At 36.8% G+C, this 27585-nt stretch overlaps 1 pseudogene; it reads right to left on the bottom strand.

Moving 5' to 3' along the window:
* Positions 1–4934: 4934 nt before the first annotated feature.
* LOC126732029 (small nucleolar RNA Z102/R77) lies at positions 4935–5021 on the bottom strand (annotated as a pseudogene).
* Positions 5022–27585: the final 22564 nt, after the last annotated feature.

Genomic DNA, 27585 nt, shown 5'->3' with positions numbered 1-27585 from the left:
AGCTTATTAGGAGGGTAGTGCTTACATGTTCAGGTTCTATGAGAATATAAGATGCTACATAAAAAGCTTTAAATGATTCAAACAGACCAGTTTTTAATTTTATTTAATTTTATTTTTTTTAAGAAAAAGACTATGCATTATTATTAAGAAGCTGAAGAATCAGAAACAACAAACTTAGAAATGTCAGGTGGAACATGCTCCATCCAGACTAACTAAATGTCTTTTACAAATTGGCTAATTGAGGAATGATCAAAATCAGTCGATTTCAGAGCGTTACACATAATCTCAGGATCCCTTTCAAAGACAGATTGTTGAATGCCCAATTCCACAGTAAACTGAGCTTCCCTTCTTGCAGCTAAAACCCCAAGAACCTCCACTGAAAATGGATAGGGGATTTTCTCAGATAAGGCCGCTAGTACTTCCCCATTGGCATTGCGAACTACAACCCTATTCCTGCTTCATCTGAGTCTTCAAACACAGCCCCATCAAAATTTGCATTATATATATCACTCGATGGAGGTCTCCATTTAATTACCCCCGGTAATGGCTTAGTTGTGTGCATTGGAAACTTCTGCTGGAATTCCGATAGGTAGCTACATGCTGCTTTAAAGATTCTGTTAGGGGCCAAGCACATTCATTAAGTCTCTCACCCAGTTTCTGCGAAACCAAATGAACCACACCACATTAGCATACAATTCCAGTCTTCGAGATTGTTGGCCAACTAAATGAATTAGCTCCTGAAAATCCTGTAAACCTGGAAAATCTTTTTGAATCCAGCCGAAGAACGGATTCCAGATTTGGTGAAGTTTTTCACAGCCCTAAATGGCATGGAATGTAGACTCCTGAACCGTGAGACAAGCACTGCACCTAGTATCCTCCAGATTTTTTCTTTTCTTCAAATTCTCCTTAGTAGGTAGAGCTTCAGAGCAAGCTTGCCAAAGAAAAGTTTTAATTTTATTTGGCACTCTAAGCTTCCAAATGAGATTCCAAAATTTCTTTTGATTCAAAACTTTCGAGCTCGTCACCCCTACCTTCATCCTCACACAGATGCTGATACCCAGTTTTAACCGAATATTCGCCATTCTTACACCGAGGCCAGATAATACTATCCACTTGTCTCGACACACAGAGCGGAATAGCTTTTATACGTTGGGCTTCAAACCAAAGGAAGTGCTGGTCATTCAGATTGCAGTCCCATATACCAGTATCAAAATTTATCAGAAAATTGACTCGGCACCTTCTAAAGCAGGCACACATGGTGATATAACCTTAGTAGACTCATTACCCGGATGCCAATTTTCATTGTAAAATTTTATCCTCTTTCCATCTCCTAATCTCCTCCTCATTCCAGCCGAAATCACATTCCTGGCTTTCAATATGCTCTGCCAAGCATAAGATCCCGAGGATGCTGAGGCTTCAAAAATTGATCCCCTTGGAAAATATTTAGCTTTAAAGACTCGATAGAAAAGAGAGCTATGATCATTCATTAATCTCCAAACCTGTCTTGCCAGCATTGCTTCATTGAATTTCACCAAATCTTTGAACCTCATCCCTCCCTCTGATTTTGGCTTACATAGGACCTCCTATTTTTTTCAATGAATTTTTTGTTGCTCACCCTTTTGTCCCCATCAAAATTTTCTAATCAATGACTCAATCTCGTCACAGAGACCTAATGGTAGCTTGAAACAACTCATGGCGAATGTAGGAATTGCTTGTACCACAGCTTTAGTAAAACCTCTCTACTCGCTTGAGATAGTAGCTTCTTCTTCCATCTTTGGAGTTTACTCCAAACTCTTTCTTTTATATAATTGAGACTTGCTTTTTTATTCCTCCCTACCATAGCCGGAAGGCCAAGGTATTTCTCATATTCTTTCACTTCAAGCATTCCTAAAAAAATTTGAGATTGAGTCTTTTGTTTCTTCATTCACTGCTTTGCTGAAAAAGACGGTGGTTTTCTCCCGATTAAGCATTTGGCCAGAAGCTTGCTCATACAAAGTTAAGATACTCTGTATCACTTGTAAATTTGACATAGTAGCTTGACAAAACGGAAAGTTGTCATCTACAAAGAATAAATGGGAGATTCTTGGACCCCTTTTAGATAGAGAAAAACCCCTCTTATATGATCATCAGCAGTTGCCTTTCGTAACATTCTATTCAAACGTTCTGAACATAATAAGAAAGGATAAGGAGACAATGGGTCCCCTTATCTAATTCCTCGTGATGGCTAAATATCTCCCTTAGGTTCTCCATTCACCAAAATTGAGTAAGACACTGTGCTAATACACTCAAAGACAAGAGAGACCCATTTTTCACAAAAACTCAATTTCCCCATAATTTTCACCAAGTACTTCCACTCAACTTGGTCATACGTCTTATTCATATCTAGCTTCATGGCCATAAAGCCCACCTTCTTTGATTTTTGAGTCTTTATATGATGTAAGGTCTCAAAACTTTATAAATAAGCTTATAGAGAATATTATAGTGCAATTGGGTGATATTTTGAAACTCTTATTGAGATTTCTACTTTAGGAATGAGAGTGATAAAAGTTCGGTTAATGGATGGGGTGACTGAACTTGTGTTGAGACAAGTAAGAATTGCATCTGCCACTTCATCACCTATGGTTGACCAAAATTGTTGAAAAAATAGGGGAGGCATTCCATCTGGTCCTATCAATTTTAATGATTCCATTTGCTACAAAGTTGCATCCACTTCAGCCCTCACAAAAGTTGTAGAAAGTTCCAAATTCATCTCCTCCATGACAACCACAGGGGTGGCCTCCAATGTGACATCAATCTGGTCTAGGGTAGAAGAAGTAAACAAATTCTAATAAAAATCAACCAAAATGTTTGCAATACTAGCTTCATCAACACATTTTGGAACTTCATTAAAACAAATGCTGATAAAAATTTACTTACTTTCATAGAAATATGAGGGTGACAGCAATACACGTTACTTTCATAGTATTGCTGTCACTCTCATGCAACCACAGTGCCCTTGAACGTTGTTTTCATATTTTTTCCTCCTTAGGTAATAAATCATTTATCTCCCTTTTCAACCTTATTACCCGGTTCATGGATCTCTAAGCCATAGTTGCATCTTCAGCCTTACACAACACTCATTCTTCTCTTTCAACAGGCGTGTGATGTTCCCAATTGCTACCCAACTCCACCATTTTAGTTTGGATTGGCATTGACTAATTTTACCTTCAAACCAAGCCATAGGATGACTGGGAACATCATGAAGCCATGTTGATTCAATCATGTCCCTACACCCCTCTTCTTCTAGCCACATATGTTCAAAGCGCCACGACTTTTGTCTATTTTTGGTATACCATTGAGATAGATGAAGATTGGTCTGTGATTCGAAGAAATGTTTTGGTATACCTTAGTTGTTGGAAATTTTTCTAACCAGTCCATTATAACGACCGCCCTATCCAATCTTTCCCATACTGTGAAACCATCATGCTAACCATTACACCACTTAAACTTCCCCCTTTCAAAACCAAAGGTCACGAAATCCAAATTCGTCAACACATCTCTAAATTCTTGCATCTGCCTAACCGGCCTTAATCTCCCACCTAGTTTCTCATGACTTCTAGTAATCTCATTGAAATCCCTTGCGCATAGCCAAGGGATAGAATTTCTAGCTTTTAATCTTCGCAAACAAGTCCATGACAGGTGATGGTTACTTGTATCAGATTCCCCGTAAAACCCTATGAACCGCCATTCATCCTCCTTTGCTTTATTTAAGAGTCCATCAATATGATTTGGAGAAAATGTGCCTAGAGAGAAATTGACATCCTTTTTCCAAAAAATAACAATCTCACACCCTCTTACTTCATGAGATACTTTAATCATACCACCCAAATTCAAACAACCCTGAATTTCTTCTAGCCTTTCTTTATCTAGCCATGTTTCAGCTTAGAACACAACTAAAGGATCTTGTACCCAGATTAAATGACCAAGCTCCTGTTCTTTCTGAAGGTTCCCAAGCTTCCAACAGTTCCAACATAAGAGATTCATTGGTTTAGGCGGGGCTGGGATGCAACCTCCACCACTGAGAAATTCTCATTATTGTGAGAAACCACCATTCTTTTATTAGGTAAGTCACAACAATCCACTTCCATGTGAGTTCGTTTAGAGAAAGAACAAACCTCACTCGAAGAGCCACCCTCTCCATTGTTTGCAGTTCTAGTAATCGTTGTCCATGATTTTGTATGGGGAACATCCTTTCCTTCTTGGCTTGGTTGCTTATTGGATATCTGATAAAACTGATGGGGGGTCAAGTAAGTTCGCTAGGTGACCATCACGTGCCCCTGTAGTAGTTTCAATTTGAGTGGGAGACTTTTAAACTTATCTATATAATAATCTTCTCACTTGCCTTTTTTTGGATTACCAATCTCACCGTTCTCCTTAGGGATGGCAATGGGGCGGGGCGGGGCCGAAGGATGAGATCTTCACCCTCGCCCCGCATGGATTTTTCTTGCCCCATCCCCGCCCCACCCCACATGACAGGGAAAATTTCTTGCCCTATCCTCACCCCTTAAGGCCCCGCGAAGACCCACGAAGCCCCGCCCTACACCATAAAACTTTATTTCTTATTAATTTTCCCTACATCTATTACCATTTTTTCAAAAAAAATGACATGTTTCAATAATAAAAATATACTTGAAATTATAAATAAATTTATCCTATCAAATCAAACTAATTTTTAGCAAAAATTAAATAATATTATCTAAATGTTTATATTTCATTGGCCTAAAAAACACTAAAACAAATCTCCTTTATACTAAGTAGTGTGCATTATTTAATTCCTCCCATTTTGTGACTATTTCATAGAAAATGGGACAAAGTCTCAAACCTGTACCTTATGTTTTTTAATAAAAATACAGAAAACTAAATTAAATTGTATATAATTTTTGTGTGGAGAACAAGAACAATCAGCTAGAGCTAGTACATGATTGATGCCATCATATCTGCAATCAAACCAATAGGGAAACATATTCCTCATTATCTCGTTCTCCAAAAATTAAAAAACAAAAACCCAGCTTGTAAAATAGATATGGATTTTGACGAGCATAAAGAAGCAGTGTTGTTAAACAGCCAAATGCCCACACAAAATTACAAAAACAATGACACAGACACAAATATTTAGAGCCTCAGACCCGTACCTCATTAAAAAATAAATTATATTATGTTCATGATGAAAAGTAAGTTGAGAAAGATGTATGAATCATGAATGAAACCAGTAATTCAATAGTATATAAATTTGTTTCTAATAAAGACAAAAAAAAACATTAAAATTGGTACCTTATTTCCAACTTTGCTAGAAAGAAAAAAGAGGTAGAGCCACGTTAGGTAGGATAAAATAAGCTAATGATATTTTTGTTTAAATAGTAGGGTTTTAGGGTATAAAAAAATTACAATTGAATCCTTATTAATGTGGGGTGGGGTGGGGTGGGGTGGGGTGGGGTGGGGCGGGGTGGGGTGGATCTAAAAAGTGTAAACCCATCCCCACCCCGCCCCGTGGTGCGGGTCTAAAATCTTGCCCCATCCCCACCCCAACACCTTTGCAGGGCGGGGAAAACTCGCACGGGGCGAAGCGAGGAGGGGTGGGTCAAGCGGGGTGGGACAAAATTGCCATTCCTAGTTCTCCTTGCCTTCTGAGATATCAAATTTATTCAGCTCTCTATCAATCTCTAAAATCTGGCTATTTAGTAAATCTCTATGATTTACGGGATTTTCCACATTTGAAAAGGAAGCAGTTTTGAAATAGTTGACTCGGAAGCACTTGAATTTCCCATGATATGCTCCCCAAAATCTGCGATTTCCTTATCTGATGTTTGCCCCATTGGAGTAGACTTGATTGGATTCACCCAAGACAGCGGAGCTAGTTTTTGAACCTCTGAAATTTTTACCTTCGAACCGCCCTTCTTCCTAGACTTATAGAAACTTGGTACCACTACCACGGATTTTTTAATCATCATGGTTGAGGGGGCACGTATCTAGGCCCCATATTACTGATCACTAATATCTAAAGTGCTATCGCTCTCTATCCACAAGTTGCAATCTCTATTGGCATGATACAAGCATCCACACCAGTAAAATATATTAGGAAGACGCTTGTATCTAAAAGAGACCCAACCTTCCTTGCCATCTTCAATCGAGAGAACAAGACTCGCACACTGAGGTTGAGACACATTGACTCGAACATGAACCTTAATGAAACTGCCTCCTTCAACCTCAGCATTGGTTGAGGTTCGATCCATTTCTCCTATTACTTCGCATTGTTCCTCAGTAACACCTCTATTCAAATAACTGACTGGAATACTGTGAACTTGGAACCATATCGAAACTATATTAAAAGCAAGGCCACAAACAAGTGAAGCAATTTCTAGCCTTTGGAGAACTACGAGATGCCTATCAAAACTCCAAGGTTCACTAGCCAAATTTTTTTCCACCTCTTCATTATTATAAAAAACAAATAGTATTGTATGATCTCCTATATTGCGAACCTTGAAGCCATTTATGGAATGCCAGAGGGGACTGAAAGTCCTTACTATCGCATCAGTGTTTAAGGCTCATTTCGTAAGAAACTTCGCTGCGATTGTATGTTCATTAGAGCTTCTTTCTTTCTTCAAACACATCTTCCCTCCCTCCTTATCATTTAGAGAAAGATTGCTCTGATGTTTCGTTAGATTATCCATGTTTCCTCACTCTGTGTTTCCAAAACCCCCAAAAGAAAAAACCACTAGCCCTATCGGTAATTGTGTTACCCTGGGGGACACTAAGCCTTACAAGAAGGGACAACAAAATTCTATAGCGAAGAAAGTGAGAGACCCCTTTCTTAGCAACAAAGAAACTTTTAATTACGTATTACTTGGTGTAATGTAATAAACAAATCAGTGTTTGGGAATGTACAATTAATACTAACTTGCAGGAAAAAGGAATAGGTTGAAGTATTTCAAATCATTGGGACCTAGCATGGAAACACAACTAGAGCAACATTTATATATGGAGATAAAGTTCATGGGTGCTATGGCTAGAGGAAGGGGACAAAATACCCAATTTTATCAAAGAAAAAGAAGATACACTCATTATCCATGGGAGCAAAGACGCTCAAGGGTGTGACAAATTTGGGGGGGGGGGGGGGGGGGGTGAAGTAAAATGAAATCAATAGTTACGAAATATTTTAGTGATATCTTTACTAGCTCTAAACCTTAGAATACAAACAAACTACAAAGGGTAGAGGGAAAATTTGATAATAGAGGACATTAGCGCCAAGCTGCTAATAGGAGTTCAAGGCTAAAGGAGGAAGTAACTCAAGCCTTCTCTCAAATGCAACCCACTATAGACACCACATTTTGTACCCCTTACAACTTGGGCCCCCGTTCCCCAATAATGGTAAAATTCTGAAGCCCAAGGTTGGTTTAGGGCCCGATCAAATTGAAATTGACTTGGAAAAGGTTTTTATGGAAAATATAACTCTTTTATGAGTTGAATAAAACTATTTTTGGAAAATAAAGGCCACGGAAACCCTAGGGCATGCATACGTAGGCACGCATATGCATGTTAGGGTTCCAAAAACTATGAAAGACAAGTTTTTCTGCATTAAAGCTGAGGTTTGGAATGAATCCTACATCGTCTAGGAGCCATTCCAAACCCCCAGTTTCTCAATATAAAAAGCCATACATGGTACCTTCTCAAAACACACTAAAAATTCTAAGGGAAAACCTAAGATTCACTAGAAATAATGAATCAAAGAGGGAGTTTTTCACAAAACATCCTCAAGTCAATATTCTTCTAATTGAGACATTTTCTGGTCTTGATTTTTGGGTTTTGAAGTTTACTAATAAATTTTGTTTGGTTGTGAATAGATTGATTGAATGGAACAGTCAAAATCAAGCTTGAAAAGCTTTGTTTTTGAGGTATTAAGTTCTAACCTTTTCCTTTTCTTTTCTTTGTTTATGTTTTAACATGTTTAGGTAGCCTAGGGTTTAGTAGCCTTTTGTTTTAAAGCATGTTAGGTTGTTAGATTTAATAATTTTAGTTTATGCTCTGTTTTGCTCTTGCTATTTCAGGGTTAGGGTTTGGGTGTGTATGCGTACGCATGCAGAAAGGTATGCGTACGCATACAACTGGGCTGCATACGAAGGCCTTATGTATGCACATGCATACTCGTGCCCAGAAACCCTAATTCTACCTTTTTAAGTTTCTGTTTCTTTATTTCTTTTGCTTAATATGCCTCTGTTCTAGCTTGTTTCCATATTTATATGTCTCTGTTTCTCTGATTGTTTGTTTAATCATCCTTAATATGTTAGATTAGGGTCTCACTTTAATGTTTTCTTTAATATACCATGAACATTTATATGATATGATCAATGCACTGATGCATAGGTGCTATGATGCTGTAAGGTAAGTGAGGTAAGACATGCATTCACATGAGCATGCATTTAGCTTGTGCTTTGATGATGGATATGAACATGCTTGGTTGAATGATATGTTTTAATGTTGGGATACCTATCACATGCTTGTTTGATTCTAACATGCCTATGTTTCTGCCCCTGTGATATCTTGTTTATTTGCTGTCTTGGAGGGGATATTATGATATGCATTATAGATGTATGCTAGGCTTGATGTGAGTTGCCATGGTTGATATAAGTTAGGGTTTTGGGATGATTGATGCCATGTTGTATGCTAAGATGTATGCTAGTGTGTGTGTGAGTTTAATATGCAATATTGAACAAGCCTTTAATGGGATTAAGATGTAAGACACAATAAGTGGAAGCCAACCCATGGGTCGGGTGGGGTTGGGTGCCTAACACCTTCCTATCCCCATACCTAAACTCTGAACCCATACTCTGGTAGTAAGATCAGTCCTTCCACATAAGGGAACTATATATATGGTTCCTAGACTTAAACTAGGTGGTGACTCCAACATCTTTTCTTTGCCTTGGTCCACTCGGCCAAGGCGTACTCCTCTACAAGAAGAAAGGCATTGTGCCCACAGTGGCGACTTCACTTAGGATAGAGAGTTTGATTCCAATGTGTCTTATTTCTTAATCTTAGTAAAGGCTTGTTCAATACTTGTTTTCGCACAATTCACTTGGTTATTTTGTCCCTTTCACCTTGGTTGGTGATAAGTGGGAAGATGAGTACGCTTCATTCAGGCCAAAGTCTTTCGAAGTTCATCCCACTAGCTTACAATCTATGCCATTGCCTATGATGGGCTTTGAGTACATTAACAGTTTGCCACCAATCCACAAAGGTCCATTTAGGCCCTCGGTTGGAATCATAGCCCATCTAGTTGTGAGTGACCTACTGATTTTTTCCTTTTAGCTCTAGGGAGCCTACCTACACTTAGAGATATCCTAGATCCTATCAATAAGAGGTTACCTTTTATATCTCTTGTTTGTTCAACCATATATCTTGTGTTCACCTAATTCTAAAGGAAAAATAAAAGATGTAAAAACTTGAGGATGACCCAAAATTTATGGCATACCCTAAGATATTGGGATAAAGAAAAGAAGCCCTTACATGTAAGAGACTTGTCCCAAAATCTAAAGGTATATCTTAATTTGAAAGGTTCACAAGACCATAGCCTAGTTGTTATCATAAGCCTAAATCAAAAGGCCTCTTAGAAATGAGAACCTTGGGCCTAGGGTAACAAATATGCTATGGACTTAGCATCCAATATCCTACAAAGCCAATATGAAATTTCCTAATCTTGGGACTCCTTGTTGCATACATTGGCCCAAAATGATGAGAAGTTCATGGACTTTGAAAGGAAGACTACAATATATCCTAGCTAGAAAGCTACTTCAAAATAATGAATATGATAATGAAGGGAGAGCCCAAAAGTGATGGATACATTGTAAGCCCATATTTGAGACAAAGGGTTGAAAATCTCCAAGCACATTCTAATGGAAGCCCACGGGAGTAATATGAGAGCTTATTGTAAATGGACTAAAGCCCAATGAAATAAGGGGCAAGGTTCATGAGAGGAAAGGGAGTGACTTTGTAATTGGACTTTCATTAAAATGGACTTAAAGACTTTTCTAAGAACATCTAATAGAAAGGGCCTTTTGATTGGGACATGGACTTAATAAAATGAGACTTCTTTTCAAGCACCATTGCACCACCAAGATCAAGAAAGCACATTTTCCCACTCCCATTTGGGTTCAAGAAAAGGTTGATTGGATAGACTACATGGATGCTAAGGTAATGGAGACTATGCTAAACATGGAGGGGGATGTGGTCGCCATCACCATCGAGGAGCCAAGTAATCCTTCTGCTTTCATCGTGCCTGCTGCTGGGTAACTTTATAATTGGAGATGGGTTCGGTTTTCTGAGAATATGGTAAAGAAATTTTGTAATGCAAGTTCAGATGTACTTTTTAACATTTTCAATAAGATGAATTCTAATTTGGCTTATTTTGATGTGTCCCATAATATTGAAATTCTGCACTTAAATGATTCTAATGAATTTGAAAATGAAATTAATAAACAATTGGAAAAGAAATTTGAACTTGTGTAACCAACTTTTGAAACTCTTAATTTGGGCAATAATGAGAATCCACGCTTAATTAAAATGGGCTCAAACCTAAATGAAAAAGAAAGAAAAGATCTTAAAGTGCTTCTCACAAAATTCCAAGAAGTATTTGCATGGTCCTACGAAGATATGCCTGGCATCAATCCCGAGATAGCCCAACACCAAATTGATACTTATGCTCACATGGTACTCGTCAAGTAGAAGTTGAGGCATATGAGAACCGAATGGCTTCTAAAGATCAAGGAAGAGGTCATAAAATAGTTGAAGGTAGGATTCATCAAACCCGTGCACTAAGCCGATTGGATAGCCAATGTTGTGCTTGTAGCCAAGAATGATGGAAAGGTAAGGATGTGTGTGGACTTTAGGGACCAAAACAAGGCTTGCCCTAAGGACGATTTCCCTTTCCCTCATATAGATGTCTTAGTGGATAATACCACCGGCAGTGCCTTGATGTCTTTCATGGATGAATTTTCGAGATATAACCAAATCAAGATGACTCCTAAGGATATGACTAATACTATCTTCACCACAAAATAAGGAATCAATTATTACACCGTGATGCCATTTGGGCTTAAGAATGCAGTTACAACTTACCAAAGAATGACTACAGCTTTGTTACATGACATGACGTACAATGAGGTAGAGGTGTATGTTGATGACATGATCGTGAAGTCCAAAGATAGAGAGGGCCACATAGCTAATTTGAAGAAGTTCTTTGAAAGGATCAAGAAGAATAGATTGAGATTGAATCCACAAAAGTGTACTTTTGGAGTTACTACAGGGAAGTTGCTAAGTTTTTTGGTAAGTGATAGAGGGATAGAAGTTGACCCATCAAAGATCAAAGCCATATTAGACATGCCGCCACCCAAGAGTGAAAATGAGACAAGAGGATTCTTAGGACAGTTATAGTACATCAACCGATTCATTGCCAAACTCACCTCCACTTGTGAGTTTATCTTCAAGCTTTTGAGAAAGAATGAACCCCATGCATGGAATTATGAGTGTCAGAAAGCCTTTGAGCTCATTAAAGAATATCTTCTCCATCCACCTATCCTAATACCCCCGAAACATGGAAAACCACTACTTCTCTGTCTCTTGATCATAGAAGATGTGGTTGGGAGTATGCTTGCACAAGTGGATGATGATAAGAATGATAGAGGCATATACTATTTAGGCAAAAGGTTTCATGATTATGAGACTATATAATCACCCATAGAAAAGTCATGCTTTGCACTTATGTGGGCGGTGCGGAAATTCAGACATATCATCCTACCTTTCTAGATATGGATAGTGGCCAAAATGGACCTGTTGAAGTATCTATTTGAGAAGCCTACCTTAAGTGGAAGGTTGTCAAGATGGTTGATCCTATTGGAAGAATTCTATTTGAAGTATGTGGCAAGAAAAAATATCAAATGTAGTGCAATGTTAGATTTTTGTGCTGAGAACCCCATTGAAGGAGACCATAGTAAGGAGGATTTTCTAGATGAGGATATTTTGGACATCGAATGGGGGCATGGAAGATGTATTTCAATGGAGCTGTGAACCAATATGGAAATGGGATAGGAGTACTCTTGATCACCCTTGATGGATTCCATGTAGCTTTGGCCATCAAATTGAACTTTGAGGAAACCAACAACATTGTAGAGTATGAGGCTTGTATTGTCAGAATGGAGGCTCTTCGAGAGTTAGGGGTGAAAGAGGCAGAAGTCTTTGGAGATTCGAATTTAGTCATAGCCCAAGCACAGAAATTGTGGAAGGTGAAAGAGGAACACTTGAAACCTTATCAACAATATTTAGAGGATTTGACAAAAACCTTTGACAAGATTGAAAACGCCATCATCCCTAGAGTTTGTGGATGCCTTGGCTTCTAAGCCTCCATGATTGAAATACCCAAAGGAGTATGGACACAACCTTTAGAGATTGAACAAAGTTATGAGTTGGTACACAAGGGGAGGACATAGTCTTCAATCATAGCTATAGAAGAAGAAGGAGTTCCTTGGTATTATGACACAATGAAGTTCTTGAAATTGAGAGTGTACCCTGACAGTGCCGGCAAGAGAGAGCGTCATTCGATTAGGATGATGGCAATGCAATACATCTTATGTAGAGGTCAACTCTATAGGAGATCTTATTATGGTATACACTTTCGTTGCTTGAAGAAGGAGGAACCTGCAAGAGTCATGGAAGAAGTCCATCAAGGAGTTTGTGGTCTTCACATTAATGAGAGAATGTTAGCAAAATAGATTCTAAGGATGGGGTACTATTGGAATATGATGGAGACCGATTGTGTGGATTTTGTGAAAAGTTTCCATGACTACCGAACATATGCAAATTTGAACCATGTACCACCTAGTGAGCTATACAACATGACCTCTCCAAGGCCTTTCTTGGTCTAGGGCATAGATATGATTGGGAGGATAGCCCCTAAGGCTTCAAATGGACATGAGTATATTCTAGTGGCAATCGACTACTTTACCAAGTGGGTAGAAGCTGCCTTCTACTCCCTGATAATAGCCAAGCATGTGGCTCGGTTGAGGAACCACCTAAGAGCGGCTCTAGTCAGAGTGTTTTGGAACATTTGAGCAAGTAGTTCTTCAGTTGCTCCTAGGGGCTGTATGGCCCTCATATACATCTTCAAATGGGACTTTGGGCAGCCAGTCCCTTCGAACTTGTCCAAGGTTGGCATCTTGAACTTAGGTGACAATCTCACATTGGGGAAAAGTGAGAGTGATTGGTAGTCCATGAGGTCCTCCATATTGTGAGCTCTTTTGATCATCTCTTCCATCTTGTTTATTCTCTCGTTGATCTTCTTCTCACCCTCCATGGTTAGAGGATTATGGTTAGCCTTGTTCTCTTCTTAGTTACTCTTTAGGTTCTGAAAATGTTGCACCATAAGGTTCATGTCCTCCCTCATCTAGATTTGACTAGCAACCATGGTGTTTAGTAGCTCTTGAGTGTTCATAGGTTCTTCAATGTTTGGATGTTCTCCCTCTTCTGCCATAGTTTTAGGATCTTCAGACTTCTTGTGTCTTGAACTATCTTGTAGGTCAAATATGGGATTGTGATGTTGCAGTAGTAGAGTGGCTTTATGCTCATGGGCTTCATTACTGTGATGGGCTTGGAACTGGAACTTGTTAGCTTGAGTATTGGTCTTGGGTTCTCTTTGGAGTCTTCCCTTTGATCTTGACCAATTCTTCCCTAAGAACAGGCTTGGTTGAGTTAATCAAAGCTAGGTCACAATCTACATGAATCAACCAACCAAACAAACACACGCAACATGCAATGCAATTTAATCATGGACCGGCTAGGGGTAGGTTCTAAGTCATTACATTGTTGGGTGGGTTTGTTGTTTTATTGTTTCCCATAGCTAGGACGTTACACCTCCCAACTTGTAATGTAATGAACATTGCATTTGTCCGAACGACATGGTCTATCCTTTATAGTCAACAAGAAGTGATCTAGTGACTTTGGGCTATGAGTTGGTGAGTTTGCCACTAGGTACCTGAATCTAATGAAGACCGGTGATCCATGGTTACTACCAACGTATTGTTGAGAGGGGTGCATACATTTTTGTTGTTTTGATGGCACACACTATGACAGTTAGGGAAAGCTCTTAACAAATAATCATGACAACACAAACAAAAATATCATACAAACATCTCAAGACATAAATAAACAAACAAACAACAATATCATGCAAAATAATGCAAAAGACAAGGGTATATAGTTGGTCACTTAAAATCTAACACGAAACTTAGCCCGCGACATCCCTAGCGGAGTCGCCACTGTGAGAGACCGCACTTCTTGAGAGGGCACTCTCAGAAAAGAGATTTGCGTGCTTTTAAGTGCACCTCTCTTTTTGGGTAAGTGGTGTGGAGTCGCCACTTATTTTTTTTTATGCCAAAAAAAGAAAAAGAAAAAGAAAAACTAAATACAAAATACATATTCATAAATGCTTTGAATGTTATTGATTGAATAAAGAACAGTACAATTTTGGTAAATTAAACCTTACAATGATTTGGGTCCTAGTTACAATCTATGCAAAAGAATACAAAGCTTTTGGTCCTAGTTACAATCTACCAAAATTAAGAAAGACAAACACTAATTTACCTATTCAAAAACCCTAAGCTCAGGGGCTAGGTTACGGAATGGAAGGTGTTAGGCACCCATTCTGCCCAGACAGAGTCTAGTCTTCCTGACTTTAATGACCAATATACCCCTTTTTGCATGATGTGAATGATATGTTGAAGATACATAACAGACACGTGACTAAAATGAATTCAAATAAATTTACCTTATGAATGTGTCTTCTTTTTTTAAGAAAATTTAGATTTGTTCTGTGTATACAAGAAAATTTGATTTGTAAAGGAAAATTAGATTTGTTTTAATGTAAAAGAAAGAATAAGATTTTTGTTAAAGAGAATTAAATATGTTTTTGTGTAAAATTAAACAAGGGTGATTTTATCAAGAAAAATCAAATCTATTTTTTATGAATAAAAGGAATAAGATTTTGTAAAAAAAGTATCAGATCTATTTGTGTAAAAGTAAAAAAAAAAGTGATTTTATCACTAAAAATCTAATCTGTTTTTTATGAATAAAAAATAATAAAAAAAGCTTTTTGAAAGTGGATCCACATTCATACAATGAATATATTACGCATACATCATGTTCATAAAAAAACTACATCCTAATTTTCAGTCCTTTCATTAAATTTCAAAATTTGCAGTTTTGTGCCAAAGAAATCTTTTTCTAAAAGAAATTAGATTTGTACTTAATATGAAAATACAGATCAGTTTCGAACTTAGAAAAATTAGATCTAAAAAATACAGATCAATTTTTGGTAAATAAAATCAGATCTGAAAGATCAGATTAGTCTTTTTTGGTATAGAAAAATCAAATATGAAAGAACAAATCAATCTTTTTTGGTTTAGGAAAATCAGATCTGAAAGATCATATCAGTTTTTGGTTTAGAAAAAATCAAATCTAAAAGATCAGATCAATTTTTGGTTTAGAAAAATTAGATCTGAAAAGATCAGATTAGTTTTTTTTTAGTTTTTTAAAGAAATATTTGATAGACATTAGCAGACTTTGAAATTTAAGAAAGAAAACCACGATAAACAATCATCTTAAGAACATGTTAAATAAAAATCCATGCAGAACATGGTAATTATACATTAAGAGCAAGAAATAATAAAACATGTTAAACATATTCATGCATCATCAACAAAACTAATAGAGAAGAAAAGAAAGAAAAAGAAAAAGAATACCTCTTGCATGAGCATGCTCTTCTAGTTGAAAGAATATCTTAGGATTCAAAGAAATTTATTCAACTCTTTAAAGCCTAAAATACCTTACTTACCCAAAAAAAAAAAAAAAAAAAAAAAAAAAATCCTAAGGCAAGAGCCTCTAGAACGTCTTTAACGTAAGGGGATTAAAAATTAGAAGAGAAGAGCTAGAAAGAGGGGGGGGGGGGGGGGTTAGAAAGTGTCAAAAGTGTGTTGAATTTTGAGAGGCATCCTCTATTTATAGAGGTTGAAAGGCTTTGAAAAATTAGCTGAATGATTAAATACGAACTGGGATGCGTCCTCATCTCTAAAAAATCGAAAAGGGTAGGGCTTATCTCAATACAAGAGTCCTCGGGTTGGGCCTCGAGTTTGTGCCAATCGGCCTTTGAGAAGTGCTGATCGGCACATGAGAAGTGCCGAAGAGTGCTGAATGGCCCTCTTAGGTGCTAGACTTGCATTTGAATTTTGGTCCAATTTGGGTTTTTGAGCTGAGATATGCACTTAGATGCATTTTTAATCCGTATTTTAAAAATTAATCCCCTTTTCTGGATATTCAGATCTTTAAAGTGATAATTATCTTGTAGATAAACACTCCAAAAAATTCTTAATTATCCTCAATTTCTTTGTTATCTGATTATCCACTTTGTTCCCATGCAAGCAAGTCTATTTTTGACACTAACTAACAACCAATCACAAAATTAATTTTAATTTTCCAACCAATTAGAATTAATTTAAATTAATCATGCATGGCTGGTTCCATCCAAACAATATGCATGCAGACCGTACAAATTTGATCATGCAATATCTTTCAACCCGACTGTCTGATTTGGAAATTGGACATATCATCATGACCGTTAGACCCTCAAGATCATTTTTATGATATGCAATGAATGAATTAATGCATGTAATGCAAATATAAATTTTGCGTATATGAATGGCCACTCTAGCCATCTTCCTTGATTAAATTATGGGTGCAAAATCAAGTGTCTACATATTTGTTTATTCTCTCTCTCTCTCTCTCTCATCAGCCTATGGTGGTGGGTTATGCATTGGGTTGTCGTGGGTTGCTATGGGTTGGGTTGATCGGCCTATGGTGGTTAGGTTAGTGGGTTGCTGTGGTGGTTGGGTTGGTGGGTTGCCATGGGTTGGTTAGTGGGTTGATCGGTGGGTTGCTGTGAGGTTTAGAGCAAGACAATTTGAGCTAAGGTTTATGGGTTGATTGGTGGCACCAATGTGTTGGTTGGCCTTTGGTTTGTGATGTATTGGTTGGCCTCTGGTTTGTATGGTGGTTTTGGTGAGAGAGAGAGAGAGAGAGAGAGAGAGAGAGAGAGAGATGGAGAAGAGGACCATTGATGTTCAAAGAAGAGAGAGATACAAAGACGAAGAGAGTGAAAGAGATGAAGAACAAAGAAAGAATATTAAAATGAAGTGCTAAAAAAAATAGAACCATTGATGTTGGATGTGTTATAAAGTGGTGTGTTAAAATAGATAAAGTGAGTTTTTGAGATGCTAAAAGCTAAAAATTTTGCTCCACCATTATGAATACTCAAAGTATTTTTTTTTTTTTGTTGAAGAGTTTAAAATGTTTGAGATGTGCTCTTAGATGGAAACTCAATAAAAATTGTGAAAGGTCTTTTGTTAAGTGAATAAAAGTTATCTATAATAATTATTTAGAATACAACATCATGGTATTTGTTCTACTCACATAATAGCGGGTCATATAATTAATAATTTTCTACTTATATAAGGTGGGGCACATTATTGATGATGTAGCAATTGGCCTAGAGCGTTTCATAAGATGGAAAAGTGCAGCATGTATGAAGAAAACGCAACAAGGTATTTGCACTACAAAAAATGATGGAAAAGTGCAGCATGTATGAAGAAAACGCAACAAGGTATTTGCACTACAAAAAATGAGAACTATAGCGGCGTTTGCAAAACGTCGCTATAGATCTTGAAAACGCTGCTATAGGTCCATCTAAGGCTATAATGGTGTTTTCTATAGTGGCACTATATAATGTTGTTGTAGAACTGTGGCAATAGGTCCATCTAGGTCTATAGCGGCATTTTGGAAAGTGCCACTATAGACTCGGACCTATAGTGGCGTTTTTAAAATGCTGCTATAGGCTAATTTTTATATATTTTTTAATTGGCTACAGTTGCATTTTTAAAAATGCTGCTATAGGCCAATTTCTTTTTATTTTTTTAATTGGCTATAGGGTATAGACCTATAGTGGCGTTTCTAAAAAGCTGCTGTAGGCCAAAATTTTTTTTTTAATTGGCTATAGCGGTGTTTTAAAACTCCGCTATAGGGTATATGACCTATAGCAGCGTTTCGAAAATGCTGTTGTAGGTTGAACTTTTTTTTTTTTAATTGACTATAACAGCATTTTAAAATGTTGCTATAGGCTTCTAAAAATGCCTCTATATATATATATATATTTGTTTTTTTTTGTTGTTTTTTGTTTTTTGGTTTTGTTTTGTTTGTTTTTGTTTTGTTTTGTTTTTTGTTTTTTGTTTTTTTTTTGTTTTTTTGTTTTTGTTTTTGTTTTTGTTTTTGTTTTTGTTTTTGTCTTGGATAGAACTAGTTCTTGTCATTCTACAAATATATCACCTGTTTATAACTCCATAAACATATCACACTATATATATAATAAATTTTTTTGTCTTGGGCATTCCATAAACATATCACCTTTTTTGAAACTCCAAAAAATTCTAAACTAACTACAGTGCTTGCGCTTTCGAAACTACCAAATGTCAATACAATAACAAGCTGTAATATATAGATTGAAATGCGAAATTAAAGAAGATAGTCTAAATTTCGTAGACATTATATATAAAGAACTAAACATCCTACTTTATACTTTGAATACAAGTAAATAACCATTATGTATAGTTAGAGCAGCAGGAGAATATTCATCCACCCATATACTCATCCACATCATCATCGTTATTGACCTGAATATAATAGAGGTAACATAGTAACAAAATTTACCAACAACATTACTAGTGACTAATACATCAAACTATAGAGACTTAATTTTGCACCCATGATTTAATCAAGGAGAATGACTTGAAAGACCATCTGTGTACCCCAAAAATCATAATTGCATCATATGCATCAATTTGTTCTTGCATTACATGCACCATTTTGTCTTTGTATTACATCCATCATGTCACTCATTACATATCATAAAAATGATCTTGAGATTCTAATGGTCACAACGGTGTTTCTGGTTTTCAAATCGGACCATCGGATCGAAAGATATCACATGATCAAGTTTGCATGGTCAGCATGCATTATGTCTAGGTAAGGCCGACCACACATGATTAGTTTAAATTAATTCTGATTGGTTAAACCATTAATATTAATTAATTAATTTTGTGACTAGTTGATAATTAGTTTTTAAAATAGGATTGCATGCATAGGAATAAGAGGGATGATTGGATAACAATAAAATTGTGGATAATCTGATCTTTATCAAGATTTATTTTAGGGTATTTATCTACAAGATAATTGTTCTTAAATATCCCGAATTATCCAAAAACGAAATGAAAAATCATAGACGGAGGATGAAAACACGTCCAGGTACAAGGACCAGTAAAAAAACCCTAGAAGAGGAGTCCAATCGACACCCGAACATAAGAGAGTGTTTGGCGTCCAAAGGCCAATTCGGCACTTTTGGAGTGCCGAATGGCACTCTAAAAAGGTTGAATTTCCATGTTTTGGACTTTGGCCCAATGGCCTTCGGGTGACGATATGGCACACATCCTAATCGTCTGTGCCTAATTTTTAGAGTCCTCTGATCTCTATAAATAGAGACAGAACCTCATAATTCAACACCTTTTTTTTTTACGCTCTGAGAGGCATACATTTTGGGCTCTCAAATTGCTTATATTTTCTGATCCCCTCTTTGAGTGTTGCTGCATAAATTAGGATTTTTAGGTTTCAAAGATAACTGAATAAGTTTCTTTGAACCCTAAAACATCCTCTCAAGAACAAAGAGTGCTCATGCAAGAGGTTGTTTCCTTCACCCTATCTTTTCTTTATGCTTCTTTTTATGTTGATGAATGTTTTTATCCATAGCATGAATTATAAAACTTTTTTTTTTTGTTTTTTGTTTTTGTTTAAAGCATGATTGTTTTTATGCGATTGTTATAATCTCTTTCTTTAATATCAATAATCTGCATGTGTATAACTCTTTTTCTTTAAAAAAAGAAAAAGAAAAAAGATCTGCATCTTCCCTAGATGTAGATTTGAATTTTTCTTCAAAATAAAACATATCTGCATCTTCCCTAGATGTAGATCTGAATTTTTCTTCACAATAAAACAGATTTGTATCTTCCCTAGATGTAGATCTAAATTTTTCTTCACAATAAAATAGATTTGCATCTTCCTTAGATGTAGATCTGAATTTTTCTTCACAATAAAACATATATGCATCTTCCTTAGATGTAGATTTTTTTTTTTCCAAAATAAAATAGATCTACATCTTCTTTAGATATAGATCTGGATTTTCCTTAATCAAAATTGGTTTGTGTCTTTAATAGATGCAAATCCGAACATTTATTTTATCAAAAAAACTGATTTGTATCTTCCTTTGATACAGATCTTATTATTATTTTTTTTTTAATGCTTGTAGATTTTTTTTTGAAATAAAGTAAAAGATAAAACATGATTGTTTTTGTGTTTGTTGCGTAAATTTAATTTATGAGTGAAACTCTCTTCTTAAAAAATCTTTTTCATTCTTTTCAAACATACAAAAAACAGATCTGATTTTTCTTCCATTAAAAGCCATTTTTTCAATCATTACAAAACAAATTTGAATTTTTATCTCCAAAAACCACATTTTTTTTTTTTTTACATACTACAAAGCAGATCTGGTATTTTGACAAACCAAAATCAAATTTTTTTACCAATCAAAACAAATCTGATTCTTTTTAGAAAAAGAGACTTCATTTATAAATAAATTTGTGTGATTGAATTTTAGTGTCACATGTTCAACATATCATTTATGACATGCATAAAAAGGTACATAGGTCACAAGAGTCTAGAAGACTGGACTCTGTCTGGGCAGAATAGGTGCCTAACACATTCTCATTCCATAACCTAGCCTTTGGATTTAGGTCTTTGGCTAGGTAGATCTAGCCTTGTCTTTATTTATTTTGGGTAGAATGGAACTAGGACAAAAAGCCATGTATTTAGGTAGTTTGTAACTAGGACCCAAAGCCATGTAATATTTCAATTTTTCCAATTATGTATTTTCTTTTATTCAATTAATGAAGAGAACAATTCAATCATGTATTTATTTTTTCTTATTTTTTGTATAAAAAAAATAAGTGGCGACTCCATACCACTTACCCAAAAGGAGATGTGCCCTAAAATGTACTTGAATCTCTTTTTTTGAGGGACACTTTTTTCGAGGTCTCTCACTGTGGCGACTCCACTGGGGATGTCGAGGGCTAAGTTTCGTATTAGACTTAAGTGACCAAATGTGTACCTTCATTTTGCATGATAAAGTTGTTTGTTTGTTTATTTATGTTTGACGGGATGTCGTATGATTTTGGTGTTCGATAATTTGTTGTTTGTATTTTTTATTAAAAGCTTTCCCTAATTGTCATAGTTTGTGCCATCCAAACAACAATGTATGCACCCCTTTCCAATTTTGTGGTGGTAGTAACCATGGATCACTGGTCTTCATTAGATTCGGGTGCCTAGTGGCGAACTCACCAACTCATAGCCTAAAGTCATTGGATAATTTCCTATTGACTATAAAGGATAGACCATGCTATTTGGACCAACGCAATGTTCATTACATTACAAGTTGGGAGGTGTAACGTCCTAGCTGTGGGAAACAATGAAACAACAAACCTACCCTACAACATAATGACTTAGAACCTACCCTTAGGTCGGTCCCGATTAAAATTGCATTGCATTTTGGTGTGTTTGTTTTGGTTGATTGATGGATGTGGATGGGGTCTTAGCTTTGATTAACCCGACCAAGCTTGTCATTAGGGGAGAATCTGGTCAAGCTCTAAAGGATGGGTTTAAAGAGAACCTAAGCCCGACACTCAAGCTAGTAGCTCCAGTTCCAAGCTTGTCACTCCCATCACAAGACTGAACCCTTCAAGCATAGAAGAAACTCCATTGCTGCAACATCACAACCCCGTCTTTGACCTCCAAGACAGTTAAAGCCACAAGAAGTTTAAAGCTCCTAGCAATATGGCAGAAGAGAGAGAACACCCAAACATAGAGGAACCCATGAACACCCAAGAGCTACTCAACACCATGGTAGCTAGTTAGATTCAGCTGAGGGAAGACATGAATCATATGATGCAATAGTTCAGAATTCGAAGGGTAATCAAGAGGAAGACAAGACTGATCATGATCCACCACTTGTTGAAAGTGAGAAGAAGATCAACGAGAGGATGAATAAAATGGAGGAGATGATTAGAAGAGCCCGTAAGATGGAGGAACTTATGGATTACGATTCTCTCTCCCTGTTCCCCAATGCAAGGTTTCCACCCAAGTTCTAGGTGCCAACCCTGGACAAATTTGATGGGATTGGCTGCCCAAAGTCCCATCTAAAGATGTATATGATGGCTATACAGCCCTTAGGTGCGACTGAGGAAGTACTTGCTCAGATGTTTCAAAACACACTGACTAGAGCCGTTCTTAGGTGGTTCCTCAATCTAGATGATGCAAGAGCAAGAAGTTGGGAGGACATCTGCCGAGAGTTTCACAAGCAATACAGGTACAGTATGTGACTTGGACTAAATTATATTACTTTAAAAAAATTGACACATGGCTAGCAATGATTCGTACACATGACAACTATTTTTAAAAAGTACAAAAATACTCCTCACTCTCTCTCTTTGACACAACCTGAAAAGATATTTCCATACCCAAACCTGACACTCTAGACCCACTAGCAACCCAATCGCACCACCACTCTCCACAACCAAACCACGCTTATAAACCCACCACCCTACCAAAAAACCCAAACCTATAAATCCAAACACAACAAAACGACCCAAATCAAAATTAATCCTCTCAATCTCACCCAATCAAAGTTCTCTCTGCCCCTCACTTCCTAATCGGCCAAAACTTCCACTGGAAACAAACAGAACAAACCTGTGGGCCCAACCATTCAACGAAAGACTTTTTTCGATTGATACCCAGCTTCACAAACCTTGAGTTGAGGCCGAGAACATATCCTAGATTTCATTGATAAAAATACCCACATTGAGAAAACATCGTTGTATCAAAGGTGGGTTAGGGAGACGAGTTAGGAGTGAATGACACCAGAGTATTGAAGAGGACTAGTTTGGGGTTGCTTGTGGGTTTGTTGTGTTTGTTTCCCACGGAAAGGTTTGGTCGTTATATGGATTTATGGGTTTGGATTTTTTATGGGCCAATGAGTCTATGAACATGGTTTGGTTGTGGAGAGTGATGGTGCAATTGGGTTCTTGGTGGGTTTGATAATTAGGGTTGTCGATGGGTTTGAATGTTGGGGTTGCCTGTGGGTTGTGTTTGTGTTCCTATCAGGTTGTGTCAAAGAGATGGAGTGAGGGGGTATTTTTGTACTTTTTAAAAATGGTTTTCATGTGTATGAATCACTGTTAGCCACGTATCTAATTTTTTTAAGTAAAATAATTTAATCCAAGTCACATACCACGTCAGTATTTCGTTAGGACATAATCTAACAGATATAAGTAGAAGGTCTAAAAGTATAACTTTTTGCAAAGTTTAGGGACGAAAAATGAACATTCAAAAATTTAGGGACGAAAATGATATTTTTCCCTTAGAATTTTGATATGGATTTACTTTATTTTAAGTTTGTTATTTGCATGTTAGAAACATCCAAAGTATAGTAAAATTGTAAAAAACCCATTTTTATCAAATAAAACGAGTAAGAATTTTGTTATGTTGGATAGATAAAAAATTTATTAATTTTTAAATATTAATTTTTCATCTTTGGAAATTTTTTACTGTTAATATAGTATATTATTATTAATTATTAGCATGTGCAGTTTTTAAATAATATTTCATCTCCATTCAGAGAAAAAAAAAACCACTATTTTGAGAAAAATAAAATAAAAGTATATAAAATATTAATCCATTCATCACACTAATTAATGATTAATGACTAATTTATTTATAATGTAAAACACTCATGATGCCGATTGTTGGGGCCGATTTGGAAGTTGCTGTAGTGATGAAGCACATATGATGAGTCGAGGTCGAGGCCCTCATCATGGCACGAAGACTGTATTCGGGCTGAATTGATTAATAATATATAATGATATTTTTGAGAAGCATGCAGAGGTTGATTTGTACTTTAATTTTGAGACCCTGTGGATGGTTTATTCACTTTTTGCATGAAAAAGGAAAAGGATCCAAAGCCAAAAGTGAGAGAGAGAGAAAAAAAAAAAAAGAGATTCAAAAGTGAATCATCGTCATCATCTATGACCAACTATATTATTGTTGTCTCCAACAACTTCTTCACCATTAAGAAACATGAGAGACATTCTCAAAAAAAAAAAAAAAATACATGAGAGACATTCATGGATTTCATGTTAATTAAGTTCTTTTTATTAGTAGCTTCATATGTATCTATCGTTGATATAACTTTTATTGTACATTAATTACAACATGTAAATTCAAAATTTATGAAAAAAATTTTGCCATCAAATTTATTATACTATTTATTTGTTGCCTTGTTTAGGGCTCCAAAAGTGTCTAAGGTTGCAGTGGTCTTTTCTTCGGAAAGAAGAAGAAGATTTGGGTGCAAACAACCAGAAATTAATTTGCATAAGATTCTTGATCATGGTCTTAGACAAGTGGGAATAATATATTGGATTGTGGGATTATCTAATCTTTTAACCCTAACATTAACACTTGTATACTATTGGTAACAAACTAGTATACTATTAATAAGGTTTTGAATGGACACATGACATTAGTGCCAACTGCCAAGTATAAGACCCACTAGTGGAGGTTACTATCAAGGCCTACTTTGACACTAGGCTTATTAATATTAATTATTATTATTATAATATTATTAATTAGAATCCAAAATTTTGTACTTTGCATAAAGCTTGACTATACTTTACAGTAGCTAATTTATATGCCTTACTTCTTCGTTACTCCGTTTCTGGCTGCACACATATACAGATATTATCGAATCATGGACCTACCACCGCCACTCTTTTACTTCATATATAGTAGTTGGATCTGACTGGTTGGTTGTATTATTTATACCCTTTAATTCTATTATTTGATATGTGACTGGTTTTATAAACCAACTTCAAATAATTTTATACGCCTCGATTAAATTGAAGGACTTTTGTAACCGACTATATGTGCTATTCTATCAATTCGGTCACTTTTTTTGAGAAAGAAAAAAAAAAATCAATGTGGTCACTTTCACTCTTTTTTTTTTTTTTTTTTTTTTTTTTTTGGAGAAGGAAGACTTTTATTGAAAAAAAACTAAAGAGCGGCCAAATCAGCCTGAACGAAAGGTAAAGTGCGATATGGAACATCCTCCATCCACACAGTACAATTTTGTGTTGACAAAACTAGCCTAGCTAAACTATGAGCAACTTTATTACCATCTCTCTTTACATGAGAGTATGACAATTCTAAATATGAGCCGGAGAATAACAACACGTCTTTTATTAAATGGGCGTAAGGGGCTAACCCATATTCTTTGCATCTGAGGGCCTTGACAACCACTTCCGAATCACCCTCAACAGTGGCTCTATGAAGTCCTAACTCGCTACCAAATTCCACAGCTCTACACGCTGCCAATGCCTCGACTTCCATTGGCTGGTAAGCCTGGGCCAACTACTGTACCAGTGAAGCAATAACCTCCCCCTGACAGTCCCGTACAACAATACCAATCCCAGATTTGTTGTCTGCATTTGAAAGTGCTCCATCAAAGTTGATCTTATAGCTGTCTGGTGCAGGTGCTGTCCACGTAGTCTGAGACGTTGAGCTTGAGTTAATTCAGCTAGACCTGAGGTTGCTTCTTCTAATTTCATTCCAGCTCTCCTCTGCCATTTTTTGCAAATCTTTGGTAAGGCAACACGTGTGATTCAGCCTGAGTTTGTTCCTTTGGTTCCAAATGCTCCACACCTGAATAGCGAAAAGGTCCAAAGGCTTCCCATTTTCATAAACCAGCTGCATAGCCCTTTGAAATCTTCAAAATGAACCCTTGAACGGAAGTTCCACCTGTCACCTTCCCACACCTCATCCAAGCCCGTGCAACTCCACAGAGCATGCAAGGTATTCTCTGCTTGTAAGGAGCAACGGCCACAGCTGGGATTTTGTAAAATTGTTCTCCGGACCAGATTTTGCTTCGTTGGAAGAGATTCTCTACAAGCACACCACAACAAGTTCTTGTATTTGTTTGGGACGTGTAGGGACCAAATGCTTTTCCATAACTTCTTGTTCGCCTCTGGGTGAGTGCCATCCTTTGCATTTTCCTCCAAATCCTTGAGGAATTTATACCCAGACTTGCTGTTGTACTGCCCATCAGCAGTGAATGGCCAATACAAAGTATCCTCAGTTTGGCATCGAGGCAGTGGTATCCTTTGAACAAGTTCTGCTTCAGCTAGAATGAGTACACCCTTAAGCATTTCAGCATCCCATTTACCCGTGTTGCTGTCAATGAGGCAGTCCACCGTGGCATCTTCCATTGATTCTATGATTGGGGATGAAACTACAGGAGGGTGCTTTATGGGCAGCCAATGGTGCTGCCATATTTTGATATTTTTTCCATTACCCACCCGAAATCTAGCTCCCATTTGGATCACCTCTCTCCCCTTCAAAATGCTTTTCCAAGCATAGGAACCGGTTGCCAATTCTTTTGCTTCCATGAACGAACACCGGGGAAAAAATCTCGCCTTAAAAATTCTGTAGAAGAGAGTTCCTTCATCATGTAAGAGCCACCATGCTTGCTTGGCAAGGAGAGAGTCATTGTAGAGAGCAAGATCTCTAAATCCCAATCCTCCTTGTAATTTTGATTTTGTCAACTCCGACCATTTGACCCAATGTATTTTCCTTTTGTCACCTCGTTGCCACCAAAAGAATTTTTTTACCATTGCTTCAATTTCATGACAAAGGCTCAAGGGTAATTTGAAACAACCCATGGCATAAGTAGGAATGGCTTGAGCAATAGCTTTGATAAGGACTTCCCTACCGGCTTGAGAAAGGAGCTTCCCCTCCCACCCTTGTAATTTCCTCCATACCCTCTCCTTGATATAATTAAAGCTTGCTTTTTTACCCCGTCCCACCAATGAGGGTAGCCCTAAATATCTCTCATAAGACCTTATTTCATTCACCCCCAACACATTCTTAATCTCCTCTTTAACATCTTCTTTTGTGGACTTGCTGAAGAAAATAGATGTTTTTTCTTTATTTATTTTTTGCCCTGACACCTCTTCATATTCCGCCAAAATTTTGAGCACATTTCCACATTCTTGAGGATTTGCCTTACAAAAAAGCAGGCTGTCATCTGCAAAAAATAGGTGGGTTAGTTTGGGGCCTCTTTTGCATATTGAGAAGCCGTTAATGTCCTTTGCTCTTGCAGCTTTTTTGATTAAGCCATGTAGTCCTTCCGTGCATAATAAAAAAAGGAATGGAGAGAGTGGGTCCCCTTGTCTGATGCCTCGTGTTGGATTGATTAACCCCTTTGGATCACCGTTCACCAAAATTGAGTATGAGACTGTACGAACACACTCC

The sequence above is a fragment of the Quercus robur genome, chromosome 5 (genome assembly GCF_932294415.1).
Source record: "Quercus robur chromosome 5, dhQueRobu3.1, whole genome shotgun sequence".
Lineage (NCBI taxonomy): Eukaryota > Viridiplantae > Streptophyta > Magnoliopsida > Fagales > Fagaceae > Quercus > Quercus robur.
This window is presented reverse-complemented; position numbering and strand designations above follow the sequence as displayed.